The sequence below is a fragment of the Dendrobates tinctorius genome, unplaced genomic scaffold (genome assembly GCF_039654945.1).
Source record: "Dendrobates tinctorius isolate UK_male_01 unplaced genomic scaffold, ASM3965494v1 ptg000003l, whole genome shotgun sequence".
Taxonomy (NCBI): Eukaryota; Metazoa; Chordata; class Amphibia; order Anura; family Dendrobatidae; genus Dendrobates; species Dendrobates tinctorius.
Genome location: NW_027361671.1, coordinates 85915931 through 85938178, shown reverse-complemented (window position 1 = coordinate 85938178; position 22248 = coordinate 85915931).

Genomic DNA, 22248 nt, shown 5'->3' with positions numbered 1-22248 from the left:
CACAGTTTCTCTTTAGAGACTGTTTAATTTGTGTCCTATTTTAAATGGATTTCCTTTCCATCGGTGCTTAAAAGGTTAAGGACTCTTTCAATACTGGATGGGAACACACAGCGTTGTTGCTCTCAGCTGCAGATGCTGATATATATTCCTATTTAGTTTGTTTATTCCTCCCTTTCCCTATCTTTCTCCCTATTTTTGGTAAGTGTTTTGTATGATATTGGTTTTCAGTTACCCCTTTTCCTTACTTTTCTGTACCATGCCTCATGGGGTGGGGGAGGGACAGATTAGGGTTTAACAGGAGCATAATAAGGTTGGAGACCAAGGCCTCTCTACCACCAAGAGTACCCCTGGGGCAGGAATAGTTAGGGTCCCAGTTCCAGGGACAATTTTATACCCCTCTCCCTTACTTCAGACCGTCACATCGAGACATTTTCACTGGCCCCATATTTTGGATCTTGTTATGGATACCATCGCAGTTCTTGCAAAACAATTGCAGGGTCTGTCGCTTGAATTCTCATACCTGCAATCTAAGGTCTCGCAGCAGCAGACTATTGGTTTGAAGGGCAGCCAAATGGCCCTCCCGAGTAGGTTTTCTGGAGGATGGGATAAATTTGTTGTTTTCCATGAAGCTTTGTCCACATTCATTTAGGAGTGAGGAGCAATGGGTTGGTATTATTTCCCTCCTTCAAGGAGATCCTCAATCATGGGCCTTTTCACATCCATCAGACTTGCTGTCTCTCCGATCGGTTGATTTTTTTTTTTTTTTTTGCAGCACTAGGCCTCGTATACGACAATCCGGACCGTGTCTCCCTTGCGGAGTCTAAGCTTAGTAAGCTCCAGCAGGAAGACCGTCTAGCAGAGGAATTCTGCTCAGAGTTCCGTAGATGGGCTAGAGACATCCGGTGGAACGATCCTGCTATTAGGAGTCAGTTTTGTTAGGACCTGTCTGAAAAACTAAAAGACGCATTTGTTGCTTTACGAAACTCCTGAGTCGTTGGAGGCCGCCATGGATGTGACATACATATAGACAGAAGCCTCAGGGATAGACCTGTTGTGACATCGCCCTCTATGGTACTGCCTAAAACAAAAATTTCCCTTGTGTGTTCTGTTTCTTGCGGTTTGCCGCAAAACGAAGTTATGCTTTTTCTGTGGTCAAAAGGGTCGTTTGTTCTTTACCAAAGCACAAAAAGCACTCTGAAATCTTCTAACCCCAGGTTGTGTGGATGATTACAACCTGGGTGTAAATATCTCCCCCGCATGTGTATCTCATTGTAATTGAAGTGGTGGAACCACTGTGCCGTCGTCCGAGGAGAGACTGGAGGGGCGTGACTTTAAGTGAGCACCTGACTATTCACTAGAGCCAATTATGGTGGGGTTAGGCTTGGCTCCCGATGGACACTAGGTGCTACTCCAGGACAGACCTCGAATTCACAGCAGCTAACTCCCAAGGCAGAGGTAGATGGAATGCCCGAGTAGGAACGTACAGCTGATACAGGCTGGCACAGCAGGTGCAGCTGGATCCAGCTGATATACAGACTGGCACGGCAGGTGCAGGCAGGTTTGGTTGATCTACAGATTGGCACAGCAGGAGAAGGTGGTTCCAACTGAAATACAGACTGACAAGGCAGTTTCTAGCAAGGACTGACGGGAACAAGGCAAGAACCAGCGGGAAAGGAAAGGAAGGAGGAGGAAGTGTTTGATGGGAGTCGTGGTTGTGAGTGAGTTGGCATCCCTGCCGTGGAAGAGGAGAAGCGTGCAAGGATGAAGGCGTTACATTCAGTTTTCCTTACCTGCGGAAGTGGTTATAGGTGTCAAAACTGATATAATATCTATCCTCTTTGATATTGGGGCAGGAGCCAATTTGGTGGATGCTTGGTTCGTACAGGACCTTGGTCTTTCCTGTAATACACTGGTGAAGTCCATCTCTACTTTTTTCTATTGACTCTGCACCTCTCGGTCAGGGAAGTTTTACACAAGTAGTGCATAAAGTGAACCTGCGCATAGTGGCTCTTCACAGGGAGCTCATTTCTTCTGTTTTCTTGGAAGGTCTCCCTAATCCTATTGTGTTAGGTCTTCCCTAGCTAACTGTGCATAATTCGGTTATTGACTGCCTTCTTTTCTGTCATATTTTATGGATGTGTTCTCAGAAAAGGGGTGCCTGGGACTGCCTTCCTACCGTGTGTATGATTGCCCTGTAAACTTGCTCCCTGGAGCGAAATTACCCAAGACCAGATTATACAATCTGTCTGACCCTGAATGGCAGACTGTGAAAGAATACATCTCTGAGAGTCTTGCTAAAGGACATATTAGACCATCCTCTTCACCCAGAGCAGCGGGGTTCTTCTTTGTTAAGAAAGATGGGGGCCTGCGTCCCTATTTAGATTTTCATGAGTTACATCGTATTACTATCAGAGACTCATATCCCCTCCCACTCATTCCCAACTTATTTAATCAGATTGTTGGGGCAAAATGATTCTCTAGATTGAACATCAGGGGAGCCTATAATCTGATTAGGGTCAAGGAGGGGGATGAGTTAAAGATGGCCTTTAATACTCATGAAGGGCGTTGTGAAAACCTTGTCATGCCCTTTGGTTTGACTAATGCCTCCGCCAATTTCCAACATTTTATTAATGTCATTTTTTGTCACCTTGTAGATAAATTTGTAGTAGTTTATCTTTATGATATTCTGATATACTCACCTGATCTCAAGTCACATCAGGTACATGTCAAGCAGATGTTACAGGTTTTGCAGGATAATAAAGTATACGCCAAATTAGAAAAATGTGTATTCGCCGTACAAGAGGTTCAATTCCTGGGTTTCCTAGTGTCTGCTGCAGGTTTTCGGATGGATCCCTATAAGGTCTGTGCACTTCTGGAATGGGATATGCCAGAAAATCTGAAAGCATTACAACTAGTGATGAGCGAGTATACTCATTGCTCAGGTTTTTCCGAGCATGCTCTGGTGACTGAGTATTTTGGCGTGCTTGGAGATTTAGTTTTTGTCGAATTAGCTGCATGATTTGCGGCTGCTGGACAGGCTGAATACATGTGAGAAATGTCTGCTTATTAGGGAATTCCCACATGTATTCAGGCTGTCCAGCAGTCACAAATCATGCAGCTGAGGCGACGAAAACTAAATCTCCGAGCACGCCAAAATACTCGGAGGACACCTGAGCATGCTCGGGAAAACCCGAGCAACGAGTATATTCGCTCATCACTAATTACAACGCTTTTTGGGGTTTGCTGTTATCTGAAATTTATCCAAAACTACTCGTCAATTGTCAAACCCCTCACTGACATGACAAAGAAAGGTACGGAATTCTCAAGGTGGTCCGACTGTGCCCGTCAGGCATTTTCTTCATTGAAGAAGTGCTTTAACACTACTCCTGTACTCATTTAACTCAATGTTTCCCAATTAAGTATTGTTGAGGTAAATGCATCTGAGGTGGGGGTCGGGGCTGTGTACTCTCAAGGGTTGTCCCCTGGTAAGTGGCATCCATGTGCCCTTTTCTGTAAAAAATGATCGTCAGCTGAAAGAAGCTATGATGTGGGCAAAAGAGAACTCTTAACCATCAAATTGGCTTTTGAGGAGTGGCATCACTATTTGGAGGGGGCAGTCCACCCTGTCACTGTCATTACTGATCATACAAATCTGTTATACCTCGAATCCGCTAAACGTCTTAATTCTAGGTTAGCTATATGGTTTTTGTTTTTTTTCCCATGTTTAATTTTATTGTCACTTACCAAGAGAGAGGTATTGAAGGCTCAGGAGGATGCCCCTACTTGTCCTCATCTGGGGATGCATCTATCCTTTTGTTCAGCCTTCCATCCTCAAATTAGCTGAGTTTGCTTTAAACAATAGTCGCAGTGAGTTGCCATTTTGTTGTGCGTATGGCTTCCATCCATAGTTCTGTACCTTCAGTAAAGATGGGTTTTCAGGGTTTCCTGGGGGGAACGATTTTCTTCATAACTCTCATATGTATGGCAAGGAGTTTAGAACAACTTAAAAGTCATGGAGGACAGATACAAACGCATGGCTGATAGGAAACTGTTGTCAGGTCCAGACCTGGGTGTCAATGATTTAGTTTGGCTGTCCACCAAAAATATTAAACTGAAAATTCCTTCCTGGAAATTAGGTCCTAGGCTTATAGGTCCTTACAAGGTGGTTGCTGTAATTAGCCCTGTTACTTTTCATCTAGAGCTTCCTCTATCTCTCAAAACCCACAACGTTTTCCACAGGTCATTGCTCGAAAAACACATAGCGCCTGTCGAGTTGTCACCCTTTCCACCACCACTGGTCATTGTTGATGGTAATTTGGAGTTCCAGGTGGTAAGAATTGTGGATTCTCTTATGGTTCACCGCTCTTTACAATCCTTTGTACACTAGAAATATGGTCCTGAGGAGAGGATGTGAATACCGGCATCAGAGGTAATGCCAGTAATCTAATTCAGTCCTTCCATGCGGCCATCCAGATAAACACCCGGTCTTGAGGGTCCAGTGGACCCTTGTAGAAGGGGAGGTACTGTCCTAGGGGTGTCACTTCTCCCTTTCAGACCTGGAGTTAGAAGGTCACAATCGGTAATGAATTGCAGGATCTCCTCAGAGACGGTGTGATTTGTGTCCTATTTTAAATGGATTTCCTTTCCATCAGTGCTGAAAAGACAAGGACTCATTGCTTGCTGGCTGGGAACATAAGGCCCCGTCTCACTAAGCGATCTCGGTAGCGAGATAGCTGCTGAGTCACAACTTTTGTGACGTAACAGCGATCTCACCAGCGAGATCGCTATGTGTGACAGCGATTAGCGAGCGCCCCCCCTGCCGGTATCGCTGATCGCTGCAAGAAATCTCTGGACATTTCTTTGGTCGCTGGTCTCCCGCTGACCAGCACGCATCGCTGTGTGTGACAGGCGGGAGACCAGCGATCAGGTGTAAAAAATAATAAAAAAAATTAAAAATATAGTTATTCTCACCTTCCGATGTCCCGTTCAGCCATCCTGCCTCTCTCCACGCTCCGGTCCCAGTGATCCGTTGCACAAATGACCGCGAGACTTTCTTATTCCTCGAGACCGTGACATCTCGCGGTCATTCGTGCAAAAGATCACTGGGACCGGAGCGTGGAGAGAGGCAGGATGGCTGAACGCGACGTCAGAAGGTGAGAATAACTATATTTTTTATTTTGATTCTATTTTTTTCAGCGATGGCCAGCGATGCTGGGCGCTCGGCATCGCTGTGCTGATCACTGGTGAAGCTGTCTGTGTGACAGCTCACCAGCGATCACATAGCGACTTACTAGCGATCCTGACACCTTGATATCGGTGTCGGGATCGCTGGTATGTCGCTTAGTGTGACGGGGCCTATACAGCGTTGTTGCTCTCAGCTGCAGATACTGATATCATTTGCTCTCCCTACATACAGTATACTAGTTCTGAGCGTTTCATCCTTGTCAGTGAAAGAATCTTCTTCCTGGAAGTGTTTAGCTGTGTAGTGTTAGAGTTGGAAGTAGTTGCTGGAGTGTTTTGTGTGTAGTAGTTTTGTGTTTATCTCTTCTAACTTATTCCTACTTATTTTGTTTATTCCTCCCTTTCCCTTTCTTCCTCCCTATTTTTGATGAGTGTTTTGTATGATAGTTGTTTTCAGTTAACCCTGTCTGTCTTTGTGTCTTGTTTTCCTTACATTTCTGTCCCATGCCTTATGGGTTGCAGGATGGACCAGATTAGGGTTTAACAGGAGCATAGTAAGGTTGGAGACCCAGGCCTCTCTATCATCAAGAGAACCCCTTTGATAGGGATATTTAGGCTACTTTCACACATCAGGTTTTCGGCGTCAGGCGCGATCCGGCGTCGTGCCGGAACGCCGGATCCGGCAAATGTTTTGTAAAACCGGATGTGACGGATCCGGTTTTCTGCCGGATCCGTCTTTTTCTTGACAGACAAAACCGGATCCGTCTCATCCGGTTCATCCGTTTTTCTATCCGTTTTTCGACGGATTACGCCGGATCCGGTTTTTAAAATTGACCCTTGTGGCCTTCCGAACGGGATTGGCTACTGGAAAACTATATATAGCATGTTCCTACAGCCCTTCTTTGACAGGTTGTAGAGGAGAAAGTGCAGGTTGGAGAGAAGAGCAAGTTACTGGCGAAGATGGATGTTGTCATTGGAAATATTTTGAAGAATTTGGCGGATTTTATAGCGGAGGCGAATCGTTTGAGGGTGATTGTTCTGGAGAAGGAGAGAGCGAGACAGCAGCGCATCAGGCATCGTAGACGACGTTTGTGGATCCACCCCATCACAGCCAAGAGAATGACGCGTGGGGTCTATTCTACACTCTGCATGGACCTTCGACGAAACCCGGATAAATTTTTTGGATATGTTAGGATGAAAATGGAGAATTTTGATTACTTGGTGGAGCGCATTGCACACCTCATAAGAAAAGCGGACACCTATTGCCGCTTCTCTGTTTCACCCGCAGAGCGTCTGATGGTGACTTTAAGGTAAGCCACATTTATTGGATGTGATCGCATCAGAGCACACTTTCACTGCAATCTTGTTGGTGGTAGTTTGTATCTCCAAGTGTTATAGCTGAGTTTTTGTATGTAATGCTGTGATTTAAAACTAATTTATTGTTTTTTAATTCCCCACAGATTTCTTGCAACTGGAGAATCCCTTTCGTCACTGCATTTCCAGTACAGACTCGGGATTTCCACCATATCTGGAATTGTGAAGTACACATGCCGTGCACTGTGGGACTCCTTAGCTGAAGAGTTTTTACCAGAGCCCACAACAGAGAGGTGGATTGAAATTGCTGACAAGTTTCAACAGATATGTCAGTTTCCCAACTGCTTGGGCGCTGTGGACGGGAAACATATCCGCATTGTAAAGCCAGCTGGATCGGGATCGGAATATTTCAATTACAAGAAATATTTTTCAATTGTCCTCATGGCCATCGCTGACGCGGAATACAAATTTATTGCGGTTGATATTGGGGCCTATGGCCGCTCCAATGACTCTCAAGTTTTCAAACTGTCTGCCATGGGGCGTAAACTGTATGGAAACACCTTCCAGTTCCCACCACCTAGACCGCTGCCGCAAACATCTGGTCACCTATGCCATTTGTCTGTGTAGGGGATGAAGCCTTCCAGCTGTCAGAACACCTTTTGAAACCGTACTCTAGCAGAGGATTGACAAGACCAAAACGCATTTTTAATTACCGCCTCACAAGAGCAAGAAGAATGGTTGAATGTACCTTTGGTATTCTGACAGCCAAATGGCGGGTCCTATTGACTGCGATCAACCTCAAGACAGAAACTGTGGACGAGGTGATCAAAGCGTGCGTGGTACTCCACAATTTTGTTATCTGCAAGGAACCCATTTCCATTGAGGACACCTCTGAAGAAACCACCTTGCAAGATTACCATGACATTACCACTAGAAGTTCTGTGACGGTTTCAGTAATGAGGGACAATTTTGCACTATACTTTATGTCACCTCAAGGCAGAGTACACTGGCAGGATGACAGAGTGTGAAAGATTTGTGCCCTAACCAAACTTGTGTACCTTCTGTACCAACAGTATATACCTTTGCCAACCAAAGTTGGCTATCTTGTCATGGTCTTACTATTTTTAGCTTTAGGCCACAGGTGTGTACCTGGTTGTGTTTTATGCAAAGTATTTCACCTTTTAACAAAAGTTGTGTACATTGTTAGGAAATCACCAACAATAAACACAACTTTTTAGGTGAAATACTTTGCTTCAAACACAACCAGGAACACAACTGTGGCAAAAAGCTAAAATTTACCCACAGTTATATACCTAGTTTTGAATACCATTTCACCTTTTAAATACCCTGTATTTAACCTTTTTCGCCGCAGAAAGAAATGACAGACAACCAGTGTAAAATAATTTAACTTTTATTGAAAAATGTTTTTTTTAGCAAACTTTTTTAAAATTTTAATAAACTTGTTTAATAAAGCTTTGAAACCATAAAACTGGTCATTTTTATTTAAATACACACATTATAAATCTGTGTAGTGTGTGGTGGAAATACTGCTGGAGGGGCTGCGGGACACTTCGACACTGGGAGTGTGGAGAGAGGACTGGGATCGTGGTGGGGAAGGAACAGTTAGAGGTGAAGGTGTGGAAAAAACTACAGAATGGGTGGACATGTGGGAAGCAGAAGAGGTGGTGGGTGGTGGAGTGGAGGGTTGGGCAGGGAATGTAGGAGCAGATGATGTTGATGGCAAGTTGTATGGGGAAGGAGTTTGGTACGGGGCAGGTTGCTGGAAGTGGGGAGATGTCTGGTACGGGGCAGGTTGCTGGAAGTGGGGAGATGTCTGGTACTGGGCAGGTTGCTGGAAGTGGGGAGATGTCTGGTACTGGGGAGGTTGCTGGTACTGGGGAGTTTGCAGGTACTGGGGAGGTTGCTGGTACTGGGGAGGTTGCTGGTACTGGGGAGGTTGCTGGTGCTGGGGAGGTTGCTGGTGCTGGGGAGGTGGATGGTGCTGGGGAGGTGGATGGTGCTGGGGAGGTGGATGGTATGTAATAGGAGGGGGAGGATGGAAAGTGGCTGGAGGGGGTGTAGATGTAATAGGAGGGGGAGGATGGAAAGTGGCTGGAGGGGGTGTAGATGTAATAGGAGGGGGAGGATGGAAAGTGGCTGGAGGGGGTGCAGGTGGAGGAACTACTGTGGTGGGAGGAGGAGGTTGGGAGGTAACTTGCTGGAGAGCAGCGTGGCATGAATGCATTACATGCATCTGCTGGGCAGGAGAGAGCGTTTCCATGCGCTCCACAACAGACCTGAAAAAGGTGTGGTTTGGCGAAGATCTTGCTTCTGAATGCATGGTTTGCAGAAGTGTCTTCACCTCCAGAATGCTGGAGTTGATCTGCTGATAGCCTGCGGAGATTTGCTCTGACAAGACTTTTAGACAGTTCTGGAAAGATGCATTCAGATGCAAGAACTCTGGCGCATAAGTCTTTTCCTGACCCCTCTGCCGCTGCCGCCCAGTACCCGCAGGTGTACTAGAGGTGGCAGGGGCAGAAGGGTGGGGTAAAGGGAAAGCGATCTCCTCACCAGCAGCTTCATGTAATGTAGGCGGCCACGATGCTCCTGTGCTGGTGGATGGGACAGATGGGTCGAATGTGTGGGAAGGCTGGGAAGGTGCAAATGTACCGGGGCGGTCGAAGTGTCCCTCGGTGCCGGTCTCCTCAGGGATCGCCTCAGAAGGGTCCAATCGTGCAGGCTCCCGAGTGCTGCTCACCGTGCTGTGGAATAAAGAGAAAAAAAAACAATTAAAATAGTGACATGGTATGGCCCTGGCTGAAAAAAAAAAGTTACATCTAAACATTTTTTTGTCACATGTGGTGTGTAATATTTACCTTCTGGTGAGCATTGTCTCCCGGAGGAACGACAGGGCTTGTGCGTACTTGTACTTGCTCCTGCGTCCTCCAGATCCACTCGGGGCCCGCATCTCTTTATTGAACTCCTTCTTGAAACGATCCCTCACAGACCGCCACCGCTTCACAATTCTCTCCCCTGAAACGAGAAAGGACAAAGTGGTTAGTATACAACATCAGTGTTTCCCAAACTCCAGTCCTCATGGTCCCCAGGGGTCATGTTTTCAGGATTTCCAAAGTAAATAGAAATCCTGAACACATGATCCGTGGGGACCACGAGGACTGGAGTTCGGGAAACACTGGTTTAAATCAAGCAACCGGTACTGTATATACTTACGCTTTTTAATCTGGGCCCGAGCTTCGAGGTCCTCCCAGCGGTCCACAAGGAGCGAACAGATTTCCTCCCAGAGTCGTCGGGTAACGATCAGGTCAGCGTGGCGGCGGTCAGCCATATTCCAGAGCGGCTCCCTTTCTCTGACGAGATCGATGAGGCGGTCCACATCAATCCCTCCATCCTCACCGTCAGAGTCGGGAGCACGCTGTGAGGGCTGTTAAAGAAAAAGACAAAAATAACATAATTAGCCTCCACAAAAGAAATGAAATAAAAAGTGCAAAAAAAACAAAGCAAAAATATTTATACTTACACGCTGGTGACCGCCGCGTTGCTGTCGCCGACGACCCTGGGAGGCACTGCGAGGACCTCTTGGCCGAGCACCAGATTGGGAAGACTAGAGAAGAAAACAAAAAATGTTATGTCTTTGGATGTAGGCATTTGTTTGCTGTGTGTGGTCTGCAGAACATTATTTTCTATGTGTTGTGTGTAGTGTGATGTTGTGTTTCTGCGTTTGATGCAAAAAACTTACCAATTGTGAGCCCACTCCAAGTGTCTGTCCACCCCTTCCTTCTTCTTCTGGGAGCTCCTCTTCATCTTGTGATTCCTGTTTTGAAATAAAAGGCAATGAATACACATATATTACAGAGATGATGGATTTTGGAAATAAAAACTTACCGTCAAACGCTGACGATGCGAGGGAGGGCTCCCAGAAGATGTGCTGTCTTCCTCATGGCCAGACTCCATGGCTGTGGGTGGTGTTTCTGCTGCTGCCATTGCTGCTGCTGCTGCTGCTGCTGCATCTATTGGGCGGCTGTTGAATAACAAAGGGCCAATGAATATCTTGATATTCCATAGCCCTAGTTTGGAGGAATGGGGGATTTGATAATTACCGTCTCTCATCTGCTGCTGGACTCCCCTCCCGTTGTTCAGCATGCTGCTCCATTTGGGGTGGTGCTGATGGTGCTGCTGCTGCAGATGTCTGCTGCCTTCTCCTGCTCCTGGTTCTTGGCTTGGGTGGCATGTTGGGTGTGGCTGAGGGTCCCATTGTCTTGCTTTTATATATGTCCTGTGGGCAGAGCTACTGAGCATGCTCAGACCAAAGAAACCGGATCCGGCGCATTGCGGCGCTCATAGGCTTTCATTGTATGAAAAAGGCGGACACGCCGGATCCGGCGTGTCCGGCTTTTTCGACAGAGACAAAAAACGTTACAGTCTCCGTTTTTTCCAGACGCCGGATCGCGTCACATTGCCGGATCCGGCGAAAATCGGATGAAACGCATGGCCATCCGGTTCGATCCGGATCTAATGCAAGTCAATGGGGGGGAAACCGGATCCGGCATTGCATTTCGACGGATCCGGTTTTAGTCAAAAGCGCCGGATCGCGCCTGACGCCGAAAACCTGATGTGTGAAAGAGGCCTTAGAGTCACAGTTCAAGGGATAGTTTTTGGTCCCTCTCCCTTACTTCAGACCTTCACATCATGACATCCACAGACAGCATGCATGTGTCTACTGTCAGGTACACTTTAAGGTAAAGTGCCTAAAAGCCTGTCAAAACACTACTGTTATCCTCAAATATCAGATAAGGTTACAGATGGCCATAACACAGTCACATATTTTCATCAGTATAGCAAATCAAAAGCTTAACTATGCTCACCCAGCTTGCATCAGAGCTTACTTCATAATCCTTGGAGGGCACTGGCTTCTCAGTGGCTTTGAGGCCTCTTCAAAAACACATGGGTTAGCAATCAAGCACATCCATAAAATCCAAACGTTAGTATAGGTTGATCCATTAAAAATTGATGCGGAGCCATTGATCGATGTGAAAGAAATGCTACCGTGCAACCCATTTCAAACTATTGTAGTTTTTTGCCACTCTGACCCCATGGTACTACTTTACTTAACTTTCTAGAAGCCAAAACATGCAGCCACACCTACTATAGTGGGACAAAAGTGGCTTGGTCATCCAACTAAAATGTTGTTAGCGTCTAATTACCATTAACACTGATTACAGACACAACCACTGCAACATGCAGCATCATGTCTTTAAGTCTTTAGGGGTACAGAAATTAATTGCAGACAGTTCAAGACTCAACCTTCCAACTGTCATTCACCACAAGACAATTAGTGGGTTCCTAAAATGGTAACTGATCTATAATCCCAACACTAAGAAAGAAATTAACATTTTCCATTATAGTTGTTCTGAGTTGGATCGCCTCCTTGGGCCTAAAAGATTAAGCTCCTATCATAGACCCCCACTAGAGTGTTACTTCCCCCACTGTGGTTAGCCATGCTTATATCAAGTCTTAGAAATCAAGTCTCTCACTCCAATTAAATATATTCATGAAGCCCATGGGACAGTTTTACACATATCTTAGTGTGTTGGTCAAAGTGGGTATGCTTTGGGAGTGGCACGTCATCTAATGTGTATAGAGTCATTAAGCACTTAGGTGAAAACCATGGCCACCCCTGCTCCAACCACTGTCCTGTTAGCTACCCTTACATAATGCTAAAGTATTTATCAAGGGATTATTTTGCGAAGGAATGGCAACCAACTGGAAGAAGCTCAAACTGATGCATCTAATGTGAAAACTTGTTATTTACTGGGAACTTACTGGTCTTTGGACATTAAACAAGAACAAACTTGCAATTTCGATTATTTGCATGGAGAATATCATGATTCAGACAACGTGTGAGCTGAATCATCTAATCAGAAGCTGGAAGACTTTGACTATCAAATAAAATTAAAATCGTTTACATCCTTCATGCCAATTCAGGCTTATCATAATATAATAGTAGGAAAACTGATTTAATAAGAAACCAAAATATTTAGTTAATTCCTAATTACCGTGTTTTTATGGTTCCTATTTACGGTTTACCTTAGAGGGCTTGATCAACCAACACATAGATAAATTCCTAGAAATCGACAATCTAAAGTTTCAGGCCGTTTTCAAACTTGCGAGTGTGATGCGAGAAACTCATGCGAGTCTCTCGCATCAATATCCGGCACTCGGGACCGGAGTGTGTGGCTGCATGTATTTTTATGCAGCCGCACACTCCGGTCCCAAGTGCCGGCAGCAGTGCCGGGTATTGATGCAAGAGACTCGCGCGAGTTTCTCACATCACACTCGCAAGTGTGACCCCGGCCTTAGAGAGCGCCTACACACAGCATAGAAGATGTTTTATGTGGCTTTACTGATTACATTTAATAGTGTTTCACCATGTTCGTGATGCAGACATATTAGAACTGGCTAACACCATCCTTAGTATATGTTCATACAGAATATATATATATTTTTTTTTTATCCGATTCTTCTCCAAAATCCATATTACGGCAATAACCATTTCATTCATTAAATAAGTTTCCTATTTATAACAATAAGTAAACACACATAGGGAATTTTGGAGTGGATTCTGTTCAAAATGAAAAATCCAAAAACCAAATCAAATACTATTTGAATAGGCTTCCCATTCATTTATAAAGGACCTTTCACCACTTTTTACATGTTAAACTGGATACCTTATGTTAAAGTGGCCAAAGAGCTGAATAAAACAGTTTTCCTTTATGTATTTCTCCTCTAAGTTGCGAAGATATTGGCTTCTACACTTTAGGTCGCCTAATATGCTATTTTCCCCTTTAATTAAAAGGGAGATAACAGATTCTACTTTGGGAGTGTTTACTTTTCTCCTGTATGATGTTGTTCAATCAAAAGAGAGCAACATCCCACAGGGGAAAAATGAAAATGCCCCCAGACAAGATTATAACAGGCTTTTTAGTGTGATGTGAGACTGATGAGTATGAACCTGATCACACTGAGATCTCCTCACTACCTTCTCTTACTGTCATTACATGCTCCAGGAGAGCCGCACTGTAATATCATTAGATAGATGCTGTGGATCTATCCCAGGTATATGGAATAATGCCATGATACCTGGGATACCTCCAGAGCATTGCATGTATTGATAGTAATAATAATAATCTTTATTTATATAGCGCCAACATATTCCGCAGCGCTTTACAGTTTAACAGTTTCAAAACACAAGTCATAAGTAACAACATTAACAATACAATAATTAAAGCAAAATTAGACAACTCTGCTCGTTAGAGCTTACAATCTACAATGAGGTGGGGGAGATACAAAGTAGAGGTGTATATTTACAATGGTGTACATACAATGATGGTCCAGCCATCTTGAGGAAGTGGAGGCTAGATGGGGACAGTGAATGGGCTACACATGCACACTTTGACATAAAATGACTTTGATTAGTGAGTGTGATAGGCTGCTCTGAGCAAATGTGTTTTGAGGGAGCGCCTAAAACTATGCAAATTTTGGATAATCCTAATTTCTTGGGGTAGAGCATTCCAGAGGATTGGCGCAGCGCGGGAGACGTCTTGGAGTCGGGAGTGGGAGGTACGGATTAGTGCGGAGGTTAGTCCACATATAGTACAGCACAGATCTCCTTACCTTGTAATGAGAGTATTGCCAGGAGTGAGGAGATCCCTGTGTGATAAGGTTAGACACATCCATCTCACCAGATCACAATGAAAAAGTCAGCTCTGACCTTCTCTAGGGGCGTTGGCTTTTTTCACCTTTATTTATGATTAAGCATGTCATGTAGGGGAAAAAAGTAAAAGCCAGAGAGAAAAATCTATTACCTCCTCCCATTGTTTGAAGGGGAAATTAGCATATTAGGCACCCCCAAACTGTATAAACCAATCTCTCCACAATGGTAATGAAAAAAGGAAAAATACATTTTATTCAGCTCTTTAGTTACTTTATCATAAGGTAGCCAGTTTATCATGCAAAAAGTGGTGAAAGGTCTTTAAATAGGAAAGGAAGCTCATAGCGCACATGGTGCTGTTTATTTCCTTGTCGACAAGGGGGGTTTCTGCTTGAAAAAACACTCAGAACTTGACTACTAAATCAATTGGAGCAGAAAAACATTGCATGCTCAAAAACAGCACCAATAACCACACTAAAAACTTCAGTTTTAGAAGCTTTTTTTAGATACAGTATTTGTGGATTTTTCAGCTAGCAAAACCCATGTGAAAAAAACTTGTGTGATCCCAACCCTATAGTGCACATGGTGCTGATTTCAAAGTGTTTTTAAGCATGAGAAATGAAGCAATATGTCAATTATTGTATGTTTGTAAAAAAGACCCTTCAAATTCAAATTTGACTTTTAAAGGGAATTTGTCACCAGATTTTTGCCATGTGATCTGACAACAGTGATGTAGGGGCTGACACCCTGATTCCAGCGATGTGTCACTTGCGCATCTGCATGCTGTCATTTTTATACAAATCACTGTTTTCTCTGTTGTAGATCCAGCAGTGCTCACAATACTGAGCCCTGTGTAGTCCCTCCCACACTACTCATTGGCAACTTTCTATGTACACTGTGCATTGACAAAAGGTGGCTAATCAATGGAGGGAGCAGGGTTAGACTGAGAAGATGACAATGAAGAGGCACAAGACACTTAGTTCTGTAGTGATAATCTGCTAATAAAACACTGATTTTACTGAGACAGCTACTGTATACACAAGCTAGTAAGTGACAAATCACTGGAATCTGTGTCTCTGCCCCTACATCATGCTGTTGTCAGATTACATTGCAAAAATCTGCTGACATATTCTCTTTAAATCAGCTTCAGAAGAATAACATAAAATTCAAGGCTTCCTTCTCACAAAGCTTGGCACCATTGCCTCTGCAGGCAACTGGAAATCTGCCTCTGTAAACCTGATTTAGGCCTCATTTAGACGTCCGTTTTTTTCACGTATATCTTCTGTCCGTAATTTTCACGTATAAAACATGTTCCTATTGTAGTCTATGGGGCCGTTACATGTCCGTGTAGTATTTTGAGGACCATGTATCTGCAAAAGTCACGGCAATATATCCATATTTTGTCGGAATCATGAATAAAAAGTACCAATGCCAGTCTATGGGTCCAAGTAAATCACAGACAGCACACACATGGCAGCAGAAAGCAATCTGTGTGCTGTCAGTAATTAAAGGAGGTTAGATGATCAAAGGCATAGGGCCTGGCTACATCCAAATGCTGTAACACCTTGCACCAGATAACATCTCTAGTGGCCCCAGCATGGATGGATATACAGCAAATGAACCCTTGAAAAAGGACATAAAGGCTGAAACATTGGGGAATATTATCTTCTGTTGTACCTACTTTTTCGGCTGTGAATTCCCAGAATAAAGAATTAATTTTTCATGTTTAATTAAAAAAAAATTCAATTATTGAACCACAATTGAGTGCTTGAGGTTGCTCTATAAGAGCGATTAAAGGAAATCTGTCATCAGAATTTTCTACCCTGAGAACGGCATTACGTGGGGCAGATACCCTGATTCCAGTAATGTGTCACTTATATAACTGGTTGCTGCAATTTTGATTAAAAACTGTTTTCTTTCCTGCGTATCTACAAAAATACTCAGCTCTGTATAACCCCACTTACGCATCTGATTGACAGTTTTTTGTGTACGCTGTGCATATGCAGAAAGCTGGCAATTAGTGGTGAGGGTGGTGGTGGTGGAGTTCCTGACCAAACACAAATGAATCTTGGATCCAAAACACTGATGAAACTCGTACCATGATTGAAAAATCACAGATATCTGAATGAGGTTAAATACGTTTTACCATACTCAAGATTTTCATACGGTGTTGTATGTTTTTCTAACAAATCTCAAGAAAGAAACTGATTGATTACACAGCCATGCACCAACGAGCAGCATCATGGAATATCTATTAAAAGGTAAACTTTCCTTTCACAGAAGTTTGCTATAAGTTATATCTGTCATTTGCAACAAACTGGAAACTTTCCACCATCTTCTCTTACCCGTTGTTGTAATTTCTATTTCATAAATCGATAGTACACGTGAAAATAAGACACTGTGTAATATATGTTTCTTTCTCCTCCGGGACTGATCATTCACTTTCATTTCAAGGGTAAAATTTGTCTTTGGTTAAGAAAGATTTACCATTACTGAGAGAGGAGATGGCAATTAAAGACCTTTCTATATTGTAGACACAAACATTCCTACATAAAACTTTATGAGCACCAACTGTCATCTGCTTTCTCAGTTTTGGGAAAATCTGACTTTGCTGAATTGAGTATTTTGAGAATGAAAGATCAGTTTTGGGGGGTGAAAGAAGTGGATTTCTCTGATGATATACCGTATATTACAAAGTTTATTATTTTCACTTTGTACTACTCTACCAGTCAGGGTATGTGCACACGTTATGCATTTGGTGCAGAACTTTCTGCACCATTTCTGCATCTCTTGGCAGGAAAAATGTAACGGCAAAAACGTGAGTCTTTGCTGCATTTTTTTGTGCAGATTTTTCCCCACTCATGAGTACAAGTGAAATCTGCAGCAAAAACACTAAAGAGTTAACATACTACAGATTTAAATCTGCACCAAATATGCAAGTCACAAATAAGCAATGTGTGAATGAGACTTCAGGATTCCCAGTCACTTTGATGACATCAGGAGCAGCAGGGCCTGTTTTAGTATTGTAAGTGCAGTATTGTATAATTGGAATAATTGTATAAGTATTATATTGAGTATTCCGCATTAACTTGACCTGCTCGTCAGGTCCTTAGTCCTTGGGGGCTTTTTCCCCCTCCTTTGTACGGAGTACGGCCCTTTTAAGCACATATGCTTTGCCCCTTCAGCAGTCACATACAAACTATTGCTCAGTCAGCGGGGCCACAACTCATAGGGTTAAAGTCCTGTATCCAGCAGAAGAGGCGCAACAGGTGCAATGAAAATTAGGAAAAGGAAAAATAGCGTTCAACCACGTCCCGTACCAGCCACGACTACACCCGACTTTAGGGTGCTCCAGGGGTCCTTTGCCCACAGGGATGCGGAACAGTCCTGTTTTATCAGTGATTTTGTGCAACAAGCACAGCGTTTACAAAGGGGTTAAACGGCATCCACTTAGCGACCCAACTAACTCAAATGCAGGAAATTCTCTGCCTTACCCCAGTTGGCCCCTCCTAATTTAACTAGTTTGCGTCTTAGTACTATTTTGTCCTAACGTGCCCCCTCTAGTGGGCCAAACCTATCACTACCTCTTCCTATATACAACATATACATAGCAGCACACAAGTACATAACAATATATCAGAGTAAGACATTCGACATTTAGCAACTTTTAATCGAAACATGTTTAAGGCATAAGTCAGTCTCTGTAACACCCTTACATGCACATACCCTTAGAGCCTGTACTGTGCCTCCATAGTACTTTGATTTCATACAGAGGCATGCAATGATTTTATTCGTATTGTTATATTGATAAAATAAAGTTGTGCCATGCAGCATCCAACCCTGCGTGAATGGTTGTGTAAGGGAGGGACAGCACTGTAGTCGGGACCTGTATTCCAGTGGCAGCTGTGTCCAGTCCTTCCCCTACATGAAACAAAATTATTCTCCTCAGCATACCTGCATCTCTATGTTCAGCTTCACCCGGGCACATCTCAGGCCATAACGGTCCCTCTTCTAGGCGACCCCCATCAATGGAGACAGAGTCCGAGGCAACTTTAACACTTTCTTTACTTAGGATTTTGCACGTTACATACACTGTTGGTTCATAATAACATTTGCTTGTTTCCTGATCTTTCACTTGCTTATTGTCACTTCTGTGCAGTACACGCCCGGACCGGACCGTACTAGACTGCTTCCCAGTTCCTTCCATGCCTGACCTCACTATAATGACATTTCCTTCTGCCTGTTTCACCCCAGACACGAATTCATCAATCACTACGTTTGGTGACCCCTGGTGAAGCATCCGGCTTGTCTGTACCGATCTTATCGAAGCTTCAACTCCTTTCATCTCCTTAGTCCAGCCAACTTCTGCCCTAAAAGCATTGGCCTAGGCGGTAAGACATCACATCTTCCTTTTCCTGGTCTGATCCACTGCTAAAACATGCAGTGGCTGTGGGTAACGTGGGCTATAACAACTTAACATTACGTGACTGCCTAGCTGTCTGGGCCTATAGCCCATGTGGACACTTGGGCGCCCTGGCCCCATCTAACTCTCAGTAGCCCCTCCTACAATTAACCCTCAATGAACCTCCTATCAGGTCCCAATAGTATGTCCCCATCTAGTGGCCCGCAACACAATTACAACTACCCGGTCAAAGGGGGAATTATGAACTAAGAGGGCAAGCTTAGCTATTGTAATGAGCCAGTTGGCCAGCAACTTTCACACGCCATTCATGACGTGTGGTGAACACAGTAAACCCTATTTTGTGTTGACTACAAGACAGAAAAGCAATTGCCCAAAACCAGTACTAATATGAAAAAAGTTTCAGCTCACCCTTTAGCATCCTCCGGATAGCAGGAACCACACCGTCGCACGGAGCCGCCCTGGCCTGGTATACAAGTCCAAACACACAGTAATCTCCAGCGATCTCAGGCAGGAAGGTAGTTATAAAAAATATTCCTTTATTTCTTTTCATTAAAAGAACATGTTACAGGTAGTGGATACCCCAGTGGATAGTAAAAAATCCAACACGTTTCAACTCAAAAGAGTCTTAAGGCCCCTTTACATTTAGCGATGTACCAGCGATCCCGACAACGATACGACCCAGTCAGGATTGCTGGTGCATCGCTAAATGGTCGCTAGTGAGCTGCCACACAGGCAGATCTCACAGCGATACAGCGGTCGTTACTTACCTTTCAGACACGGCGATCCTGACGTCCTCCAGTCCGCGTCCACGCGTCGCTCGTCGGCGCCAGCAGGAAGCGCCCGACGAGAAATCGACCTGCGCGATCTCACGCGATCAACAACAGACAGCGGGGGAGCCAGTTGGAGGTAAGTATCACACATAGCGATATTGTTAGCGATATCGCTGCTGCGTCACCAAATCGGTGATGCTTTAGCGATATTGCTAGCGATATCGCTATGTGTAAAACCCCCTTTAATCATGGATTACAAATTCTGACAAAATGTGACATTTTAAAAGTCTCCAGACAGGAGTGAGGAGGTGGTAGGCAATGCCCTCATTAGCATGTTTACTTGATGTGTCTAATTATCCACACCCAACCTCCTGGTTGAAGACCTCCTCACTCCTGTCTGGAGACATTTAAAATGTCACATTTTGTCAGAATTTGTAATCCATGATTAAGACTCTTTTGAGTTGAAACGCATAGTATTTTTTACCATCCACTGGGGTATCCACTACCTGTAACATGTTCTTTTAACGAAAAGAAATATTTTTTATAACTACCTTCCTGCCTGAGATCGCTGGAGATTACTGTGTGTTAAAACCAGTACTAAGGCCACTTTCACTCGTCCATTTAGAGATACCTAGTGCCACCCGTGTACCGTAACTGTACCACATGTACGGCTGCTGGGGAAGAAACGCTACAGTAAGCGCTGTTCCCCGGAGGTGGGTGCTGAAGACGGCTCTCATCCTCTTCCCCTGTTCTGCCTGCGATCGGCGCGAGCAGGGGAGAATGAAGAGAGTTATATTAAAGTCAGAACGATGACAGCAGGTGGGGGTTTTTTGGGACTATGATGAGGGTATTCCTCACTCACCGCCTGCGCTATAACTAAATAAATGAATGAAAAACCTGGCATGGGTTCCCCGTATTTTCTGTAACCAGGCTGGCAAAATTCACAGCTGGGGGCTGCAACTCTCAGCTGTCAGCTTCAGCAAGGTTGGTTACCAAGAATAGAGGGGTCCCCACACTGATTTTTTAATTATTTAAATAAATAGTTTAAAAAAACCACGACCGGTCCCCCACCCCATTTTTGACAACCAGCCAAGCTAAATCTCACAACTGGTGGCTGGTATTCTCAACCTGGTAAGGGACCATTGATATAGGCCCCCCAGCCTAAAAATAGCAGCCCACAGCTGCTCAGAAAAGGCATATCTATTAGATGCGCCAATTCTGGCGCTTTGCCCGGCTCTTCCCACTTGCCCTGTAGCGGTGGAAAGTGGGGTGATAGTTGGGAGGTTGATATCTCCTTTGTATTTTCAGGTGACATGAAGCCCCGAGGTTAGCAATGGAGAAGTGTCAATAAAATGCCCCATTACTAACCCCATAGTCACATTGTAAGAAAACACAGACACCCAGAATAAAGTCCTTTAATTGAAAAAATAACAGACTCCTTTAATAATCTCAATTAAACCATACTTATGACCTCGTCTAATTACACCAAAGCCCTCGATCTCCTGCGCCATGAGTCCAGTCCTTTTCAAATGTTTCCGGAGGAAAGGAATACAGAAATGGCCGCAAAATACTTCCGGGACATAAGAAACAACTGCTATGCTGGCGCATGCGCACTACTGATTTTCGGCTTTGCCTGCAGTTGGGCAAAGCATACTGCGCACGTGCGAGGTCACATTTCAATGCGCTGGTAAGGGGGTGGCATTTCTATGGACAGTAGAGACAAACTGCCACTTTAAGAGACAGAACCCCCTTGGCTAGAGCAATTGGACATTCCGATCTCCCCTGCAATAAGACTGTTTTTGGTTTGTTCTGCCTGCTAGGAGAGGGGAGGGGCTGTGTTTCCAGTGAGTGTTCTGAGCTTGGAGTCTGAAGGAAGCTGCCATGCTGGATTCTGTGAGGAGAAAAACGTGCAGCTTAGAACTGACTGAACCTGTGGGATAGTGTACCCTTCCGGGGATAACAAAGGTGATTTTTCCTGTGTTACTGCGAGGAGCCACAAAGATATACAAGGAAGGAACAGGCTTGGGATCTTCACACATGGACAAGACTACATTGCACAGAGCTTCCAGGGAGGACATCATCTTGCAGAGAACTGCAGGGGGTCCCCAGAATAGAACTGCAACACCAACTTCGTGAGTGTTAACCCCATGTGCGCACATGTTTAGGGCATAGGATAGGCTACAATAGACAAAGCCATGGGTCTGGTGTAGAAGCGGCCAGTCAGGCTAGAGTTAGAGTAGCAGCATACTGTATTTTATTGCATTGTTTTGCTTTATTGAGAAATACACTGATCTGTAATAGTTGGTGCACCGTGCCATTTATACGGCCCTGCTAGAGAACATCACTTTTGTAAATTGTTTTATGTCATTGCATACCCCTGTTTACTCTTTCCTAACACTGCATTCCTTGCCTGTAAATAAATTAACCCTTTGTTGCTTGCCGTCGCTTCACGCACGCGCAAAATCTGTACGCGATCTGCGATATTCACGGCGAAGAACGCGTACAGCAAGCTGAGGAGGGGTGGAATGAGGGAACAGAGGCAACGGCCATCGGACCGAACCTAACACATTAACATACAACGCGGGACAAATTAAAAAGATTTTTATGGGTGATACATGGGGAGTCAGGGGGTTTCAAAAGTAGTTGTGGAACGCATAGCTGACACTCAACTAAACGATATTTTAAGCTGGTAAGCCAAAAAAGTGGTGACAGGTTCCTTTTAAATACTAACCTAAACCACATCTATGTGGTTGATACTGAAATTGACAGATGAACCCAGTACACACGTACATCTTTAAAACATCTTTTATGCTGAGGTTTCACTTCTTTTC